Source organism: Lepisma saccharinum, chromosome 15, assembly GCF_977018435.1.
Source record: "Lepisma saccharinum chromosome 15, izLepSacc3.1, whole genome shotgun sequence".
In the NCBI taxonomy this organism is placed as follows: domain Eukaryota; kingdom Metazoa; phylum Arthropoda; class Insecta; order Zygentoma; family Lepismatidae; genus Lepisma; species Lepisma saccharinum.
This window is the reverse complement of record NC_139243.1, coordinates 33185075-33194468: the sequence shown is the minus strand read 5'-3', so window position 1 is coordinate 33194468 and position 9394 is coordinate 33185075.

The window sequence follows — 9394 nt, the reverse complement described above, 5'->3', positions numbered from 1 at the left end:
CCGGATTGACCTACTTCAGGATTTTCGCGAGCCCACAGAAACACGTGTAGGATTAAACATCTGGTTAAGCAGTCAAAAACGGGACACTTCCATTGTTCTCATCGAACTTATTTGGGCACAGATCAAAGGGCTGGTAGCACGGAACACTTTGCCGCCTTTTACACCGTCTAAAATTTTGCAATTGACAGAACAGGCTATTGGGGATGTGACAGCAGATAGGTGGCGTTCGGCTATAGAACACACAAGGAAGATTATTTCCGAAGCATAAGAAAAGGAGGGAGTTGAAGAGCAGCAAATGGAGGATTTTGTAATTTCACTTGGGCGGGAAGACAACAGTGACAGTAGTAGCTCAGATGAAGATGTTCCTTTACCAACCAACAATGAAGATGATCTTGGGATAGCGCCACTGCAATGGTAGCCGGTAAGCAAAAACAACATTCTTTAACTACTACTTCTGTTCTTTCATTCATTTTTTATGTTTTTACATACAGGTATCTCAAAGCATTAATAACACATGCACCAAATGTATCATTAATGTTAAGAAAATCGAGCAATTGCCAAGCGTTTCGTTGTAATTTATTGAACTCTGTATTGCCAGAGCATGTATTCTGATATAGCTTCCCAAATTATCTCACTTCACACACCCACATGTGCCTCCCCGATGGCACAGTGGTAGGGTAAGTGTTGTCGCCTTGTAATCAAGTAGTCCTGGGTTTGATACCCTGTCGAAGCACATAGTGGTTCGGATCCCGCTTCCAACTATAGGTCCATTCCAGATTAGCCGTAGTGTGCATAAAGTGGACTTTAAAACATCAACTCAATCAATCAATTCACACACAATTGATTTGTTCTTGATAAATTCTTCTCCGTAATACAGTAACTCAGTTCTGTAAAATTCTGTTTTAGAGGTAATTTTTTGTAGGTTCCTCAAAATATAATTTAAAAACGTGTTAACGAAACGAAGTTGTACGTAATTTGTTTATACGTAATTTGCCCTAATTTTCAAGAAATACATTTCATTTGTACGTTCTGAAGATTCAACAATCGCGGCGTGAAAAATAAGGCAAAGAGAGGCGGCATGAAATCAAAGGAGAACGATTTGCCACAGTGTTGTTCATAACACAGGACGCATTTTCTTTTGTTGGTGATTGTGATACGATACAACATAAGTAAAAATATGCCGGTAGCAATGTACCATAATAAAAACACAACAAAGGTTCTTTCAGTGAAGGTTTTCGGTTGCTGTGTAGAGCAGGAAGATAAAATGTTTCATGCTTGCCAGAATGTAAAATTGACATTGGAAGTTAACGTCAACCTACAAGAAACTTCAGATTCAAACTTCTAGATTCGTTAAATTATCACTTTACGACGGAAATAACATATATTAGAATACTGATACGGACGTGCTTAATTTCGCGTGACGCTTTTTTTCCGAGCTTGCCAACAGCTGCTACCCTTTACGTGTGTTTGTGCGAACGTGGCAACGTAGAAACCCCCCAGCCACATGGCAGTCAACGAGGAGACAGAATTTGGTCACGTTCTGCCGTTCTGCGTTCTGATTGCACGCCGCTTCTTATCGCGTCCGTACTTTAGGTCATTCAAATATGACGAGGACTGATTTTTTTTAGCAAATCCTTTATTGTAAAATACTTATTTGCACATGTCACCCTTCAAACTACTCCCCTCCAGAGTCCATATATTTCGGTTGGCTGCGAATCCACTCTCGAACACTGCCGATGACGGCGTCGTTATCCGCAAACCGCATGCCTTCCAAGCCTGATTTTATCCTTCCAAACAGGTAGAAATCACTTGGGGCCAAATCGGGACTGTATGGTGGGTGTGGCAGAATGTCCCATTCAATTTGCTGAAGATTGCCATAGTTGTTTTGGCTGTATGAGGCCGTGCATTATCTTGAAGGAAGTCTACCCGCTTTCTACCTCTCTTCCGCTTGGATCGGATCTTTTCCTTCACTTCTGTTGTCAGGAGTAATACGCTGCAGTGACTGTTCTGGCATCTGTAAGAAAGTCTATATTTCTGCCAGTCTCAAAAAAACGTTGCCTACCGAACGGGTTCTCCGCCCTTTCTTGGGTGTGGTGACGGATGTTCGAGGCCGACGATCATGCGGTTCATTCTCCACGCGCCCTCTTCCCTTCCCTCTCTGAAGTACTTACACCACTCAAACACACGGGTTCATGAGATACACTCTTCCCCATATTGCTGTTTGAGTCTCTGCAAAATTTCAGATGGCTGGACGTTTTCTAGAACGAGAAATGTGATCACAATCCGTTGTTCCACGCTCCGCGGGACTTCAAAACACGACTGAGCAGGTTCTAACCTGCGCGGGAAGGAGGGTGGCGGTTGTGGCTCTATTCTCCCAAGGAGGCACAACTGTTGCGCATGGCAGGTTGTTTAAAAGAAAACCAGTCCTGGTAAGTGCATTTCAAATATTTTTGAAGCGTAACTACCTCAGAACGACCATATTTATGCTCTATATGTAATTATTAGTTAGATTTGTTTAGTTTATACGGTTTCAATTTAAAGCAAATATGACTTAGTCACCTATTATTTCTTCAACAATACTATTATCAGCACACTAAAATCAATTCAATATTTGGAGCCTCCTATGTTAAGCAGAAATGTAATTTCACTCAACAGATGGTGCTCACTAGCAAAATCTATATTGTAGATATTGTAGATGTGGGGTTAATTATTAAGATTTTAATTTATTGGGAAACACTTTTGAGGAGGGAAGTGTTTCCTTTGTTATTCTCGAGATTTGTTTTCAAATATTAATGTGTTATTTATAATTGTTCTTCTTTACAGTGAATGTATACATGGTTTATGTATTGATGTTTTGTGTGATAAATTTGCATAAAGAAAGTTGTAGATTGATCTGTTGTTTTCGACCGAAGTCTGATTATTTTTGTAGGGGGCAATTATGGTTTTATTATGACTAGCTTCCCAAAAACTTAATATTACCAATAACAGACTATACAAATCGTCGTTGTTACGCAGACAAGGAAAGTTGGAAGTTGCCTGCAAAATCGTAATGATCTATAAAATAATTAGAAATATCAATACAATGAACTTCCAGATCCCAGTTATTCAGCCATCATATTCCAGACAGGAACTTGCCTATCAGGAATGCAGTGTCAGACATTACTTAAGCTCTTCCTTGTCATCAGCGACGTACAGTCCTAAACTATCAGTCAGAGGGTGCAGAAGTAGAAGCTAAAAGTCTAGGAGAAAGAGAGTGAAGTCTGGGCTTTCAGACTTGCTCAACAAATAGACACCTCGTTTAACCAGTCCGTGCTTCAACACCTCGAGGGAGCATTTCCACACAGTGAGAGATCCATTCACCATGCTGATCCAGTCCATAGGGGTTTAAACTCAAGTGTGTCTTGTTTTGCTATTAAGTGTATAGTTGTTACCTCTCGTACCTTACCATCAAGCTTACCATGAGTAGCGAATTGCTCCATAATCAAGGATGAATGATCAGTGAGCTACATCAAACCCAATTCGATCCCACATACCGAACCAACTCAACAATAATTTATTGTCAGAGAATTTTCTTAAGAGGCTTAAAGGTGGAAGTTGGGCTTTGGTAGTCATAGTAACTAATATCCACCCACCTCTCGCTCCCTCCTCCGTTTCTATCTTTCCTCTTTATCTAATTTAATTTTAGTCTTTCTCTATTCATCTCTCTCTCCTTTTATATATTTAAGTCTCCATATTTATCTATCTTTCTATCTATGCATCCATATATGAGGGGTTCAGAGTACAAGGGCGTAATGCCATTCAAGACAGTTTTGAGGAAAAGTCACATTTACATAACTTACTGCTTTGTTTAGCTATTGGAGAACAAACATAGTGATGCCTCTATGAGCAAGAATTTGATACGTACAAGATACTCACTTCTAGCACTGAAATGTTGTTACTTCACAGTTCTAAGTTATACATGTAACTCAATTTCCACGATAACTGGATTTTGCAAGAATTTCGATTTCGTCCTGGCTTGGTGTGGAGAGGAAGGCCCCATAAATCTGCAGTCTGCAATACTGAGTAATTTTAGTTTTATGACCACTGATGCGAAGCTAGCAGACTTTTAGTCGGGAAAGTTCATTCTTCTTAATCCATGTCTCGACTTTATCCGAGCCGCAGTCGTGTTGAGAAAAATATCTCGTCTTTTCGTTAACTCAAATTTAGACATGTTCTTTACTTCATTGCTAATACGTATAATTTAATTTACAGCAATATTTGTTAATCGTAAACTTTCCGTGTCCGGAAAACGCCTGAAACTAGCTATTTATGTCACTTTCCATATTCCTACTTACGTATTCTGCATTGAGAAACATTGCTGAAGGTGGCATTTCGCTTTTTTCACGGAAATAATCTATATTTTCGACGTATGAAGTAAGTTTTGTTCGTATCTTTCTCCCTTCTGTAACACGCTAAATGGCGGTCACAGTTTCACTACCGTGGTCGGAATGCAGTGTTTCCACCCCACTCCACCCAAAAATTCCTACGTAGCCCCACAAACCATTGACGCATAGCCCCACGAACCATTCATACATAGCTCCACGAACCATTTCCGGTAAGGTTAGGTTAGGTTGAGTCACGTTTAGGTTAGAATAGTTAAAAATTGGTTTAGAAAAAAAGATGCGTAGCCCCATACACCATTCTCGCATAGCCCCACAAACCATTGACACATAGCCCCACGAACAATTGACACATAGCCCCACGAACCATTGACACATTGCCCCATGAACCATTGATACATAGCCTAACAAGCCATTTGCGGAAACGTACCTTCTTCAGTTACAAGAACACATGTTTGGAAACACTGACCGGAATTGACCGGTATTACGTCATCACACACAGGCAACATCCGGCTGGAAGGAAATGGATGCAACAGCTTTCGTGCATCGGTCACCCATTTATATCGAAAAATATATGATTTACCGGCAAAATTCAATGAACAATGCGAGATAACACTTCCCCGAACTTTCACAAGTCTAAAGAAACTGCATTCAGTAAGTAATTTCTCCTGTAAATTTTAAGAAATCCGTTTTTCTGATACGGAAAGTTTACCTTGTTAATTTGCGGAAGACAGTTCTATTCGAATACTTCTGCGAATTGAATGTATACAATAAGCACCAAGCTGTACGCCACGTGACAACCTTTGTCCGTAAGCGACTGTGTTGCTGATTGTTCGTCTGGTCAGAGGGCCTATTGGTGAGTTGAATTTTTCCCGTTACTTTGGACCATAATATTGCAACTCGACAATTGTAAGTTTAGCTCTAACTTCAATACTACCATGCCATTGGTGGTCACATGTAATACTCAAACAGTACTTCGCCTACCACCGTGGCAGAGTGGTTAGCACAGCACGAGAGGGCCCCCAGGTTCGAATTCCAGCCTGCGCATGGGTGTTCTTTGTAAGTGTTCCTTCATCCTTCATCAAGTTTATATCATCACTCATCCTCAGCTTTGTGGTTAGTGGCAAACAGACGTAAAATGATCTCAATCAATCAAACAGCATTTCGGATCTCCTTTTTGTTCGACATGAAACCTCTATTGACTGGGCTACAGCCAAAAGTGACAGAAAAGCTATGTAAAATATCAAACAACAGAGATCTCTTTACTTCTAAATACTGAAATGCAACAATGTATATAGTAGATAATGATTCCAATGTATTTTTCGTGGGGATGACAGGCACACAAGTGTTCAAACCTGAGTCAAAACACGAAAATACATAAATTTTAGCAGTTTGACTCTCATTGCTAACTCTACACACGAACATTTGTGTCGCCAAGGACTTGTCGTTGTGAAAGGAATCTCAACGACTGAGCAATTGTCTGAGGTCGTTTTCTATGTTGCAGACAAGTTATGACTCCTGTTACGAGCTCTGGATGGACGCCAGAGTCCTTCAGCTCAGTTCATTGCTTTCTTCTGCAGATATTGTGGCGCTTCGACGCTTCTGATTCTGTGCAGTAGACAATTCCCTTTCAGTGAAATTCAAGATTAAGTTGAAAAAGTCAATCCCATAATTCTCTGCTTCTAAGATGGCGCTGTTGTTACGAAGATCCCATGTAGGTTAAGGAGAAGCCAGAAGTGGGCAATTCTATGGATTTAATTTTATGTGGCCAGAATCATTCTTCGAGTAAGTTCCTTGAAGCTGCTTTGGTGGTACCACTTACTGAGAAATATAACATGTAAATCTTTGTAATTAAACAGTTCTTATCAATAAATTAAAACGTCAAATGAAATTCCAACAGAGGCAGAAAACAAAAGGAAAAGAAACTGAATGTAAGAAATAGACAGAAAGAGAAGATAAAGCGAAAGAAGGAAACAGAGAAGATAAAGGAAAAGAAAGGGACAGAAATCGAAGATAAAGGAAAAGAAATAGGTAGAAATAGAATATAAAGCAAAAGAAGGAAACTGAGAAGATAAAGGAAAAGAAATAGACAGAAAGGGAAGATAAAGCGAAAGAAGGAAACAGAAGATAAAGGAAAATAAATAGACAGAAATATAAGATATAGCGAAAGAAGGAAACAGAAAAGATAAAGGAAAAGAAATAGATAGAAAGAGAAGATAAAGTGAAAAGGGAAACAGAAAAGATAAAGGAAAAGAAATAGACAGAAAGGGAAGATAAAGCGAAAGAAGGAAACAGAGAAGATAAAGGAAAAGAAATATACAGAAAGAGAAGATAAAGCGAAAGAAGGAAACAGAGAAGATAAAGGAAAAGAAATAGACAGAACGGGAAGATAAAGCGAAAGAAGGAAACAGAGAATATAAAGGAAAAGAAATAGACAGAAAGGGAAAATAAAGCGAAAGAAGGATACAGAGAAGGTAAAGGAAAAGAAATAGACAGAAAGGGAAGATAAAGCGAAAGAAGGAAACAGAGAAGATAAAGGTAAAGAAATAGACAGAAATAAAAAAGAGAAAGGGGAAAAATTGACAGAAAGCGTAGATAAAGAAAAAGAAAGAAACATAAAAAGATTATAAAGGTAGAAAAAGATACAGAAAGAGAAGATACAGGGATTGCAAGTGACAATAAGAGAAGGTAAAGGTATGAGAAGAGACAGAGAGAAATAATGACAGGAGATGACGGAATAGAGGTTATTTCAAATTATTCTTACGTTTGTACTGTGTTTAATTTCTCTAAACTATATTTTGCCGTTAATAGGAAGTGTATATTTTTTCGAGTTTCGTGGGATATCCTTCATTGAAATAACAACAAAATATACGTCATCGCAATACGTTATAAATAGAGTACGGATTTATAGGTACTAAGTACCTACTTCTAAAATTGGCAGGCAAAATCGCACTGTTGTGCAGTCACCTTGTAATCAAGGGGCCTTGGGTTCGATCCATTCCCAGCGGAGACACTTTGCACAGTGGTTGGGATTTCACTTTAAACTCAATGTCAAGCCATGCATAAGCCATTGATCTCATCAACAGGAGTGAGGCAAACTTTGACACTCTGTGGTGCTTGGTTCGCCGTCGTCATTGTTTTCTTGTTCTTCTTCCTTACTATTGTTGTCTACTTCTGTAGCGGGAAGACGACAGACTCGTGCCTTCTACACTATAGTAGGCGATAAGATAGTGATGCGGTGGCCCTATCGTTTGTAATTTTTGCCCACGATAAGAACGCCAACGCCCCTGTTGTTTACACACTTGAACTTGATGGACTAAATTATGACATGGGAGATTTCGTCCCTTCCGTGCAACGAACATTTAAGGGAGATTTCACACCGAAGAGACAAGCGACATGCAACACGCGAAGCAAACAGACTTGTCCGGCCTGTCATGACACTCTGGTGTGCAACGTTGCTGTTGATTGGCTCATTCCCAAACGACATGTGAGGCGTGTGGTTTGTAGCTTCGGCCTGCAAGCTGCCTAAGAGCAGAAGTTTCCGAACTTATTTTTCTGAAAGAAATAACATCACTTAACACAAAACGTAATAATCAACTTATGATATTACGAAAGTGTGACATTGGTATTATTCCAAGTACATTTTCCATTTTCCGTAATAACAAGATTTCCACAATAATATTCGAATATCAATGCACACAATAAGAATACCTTGTGTGAATTATTACTTTCACTTTGTGGTTAATATTCCTTTTACAGGAAAAGCGTTCTTGTCACCTGTCCACAAATCATTCATGAAAAAAAAACTTTTAGTGGGGGCATTAGTTCCAGGCAAACAAAGAAGAAATTCTAATATTTTATGAAAATTGGAATGCGGCACATTGATGACTTCGAAATGTGAAATAATTTCTACCCAACAATGCCATAGTTGATAGTAATAGTAGAGAATGTGTATTGTTGCAAAAGTTTCATGCCTATAAGTCATCATGTCACAAAAAAGTACATATTGACATCCCGTTTTTCGTTTTAAAATATCGGGACAGAGACTCAAAAGATGAATTCTCTCGGCTAATACGAGACGTCTGGTTACCTTACTCTTCCTGGGAAAAATTGTTTGCCCCCGCCCCTCCCTCCTCAGTAAAAGACTTGTACTTCCATGTGGGTTGCACTTCTGTGTTCCTTCACTGACAAATTTTCCCTGTTACAAATATTTCGAACTACTGAAGGAGTACTGTATTTTCAGTTATGATTGTTTCCTGTGCAGGTATATACCCTGTCCCAGCTAACTGTAGAGCAGGGCCGCGCATATCGGTAGAGGAGGAGGAGGAAAAACGAGTGGTGAAAGCGCAGTGTTGCCAACCGTCCGGTCCTGACCGTACATGTACGGAAATTTCATGGCATGTACGGTCCGTACGCTAAATGCACGGCTTGTCAAAATTTGCTGTTGCAGTTTTATCGCTAATATTTCCCTATGAAATTCTTAAACCAATCGTATGAACCTGGAGACAATAATACGGTCCGTTTGCCATGTGTGTTCGGTTTTATCTTTTTCAAAAGTTTGCAACGCTTACAGAGAGAAGGAAGAAATCGGGTAACTCCCGTCGTCCATTACACAATCCCGTTTCTCTCACTGTTCATTGGTGGAGCCGTCTCGCGTCACTACTTGCGCAGAGACTTCTTCTCGTTCGCCTGGTCTACAGTTAGTTGGTACGGAGTTTAGGAGGAGAATTGAAGGATGTTTCGACTGCAAGGCAGGTCAATGAGTACACCGAAATGATGTTGAAGCAAAAACCAATCAAGGAAAGAAACAAAGGAAGGAAACCCATAAGCTGCGGGTTCCTTTTGTTAAGAGAATTTATTTTTTGAATGGCGCCCCTCTGCAAGCGCACAGAAAAATTGATCTCGCATTTCTTCCATGTTCGTTTCTTTGTCTTTGCACAAACAGAAAATCTCAGGTAAGGAGATTCGAGAGAAAGTAATTTGACACGCGCCACTTGTATTGCCTATTGTTTTGT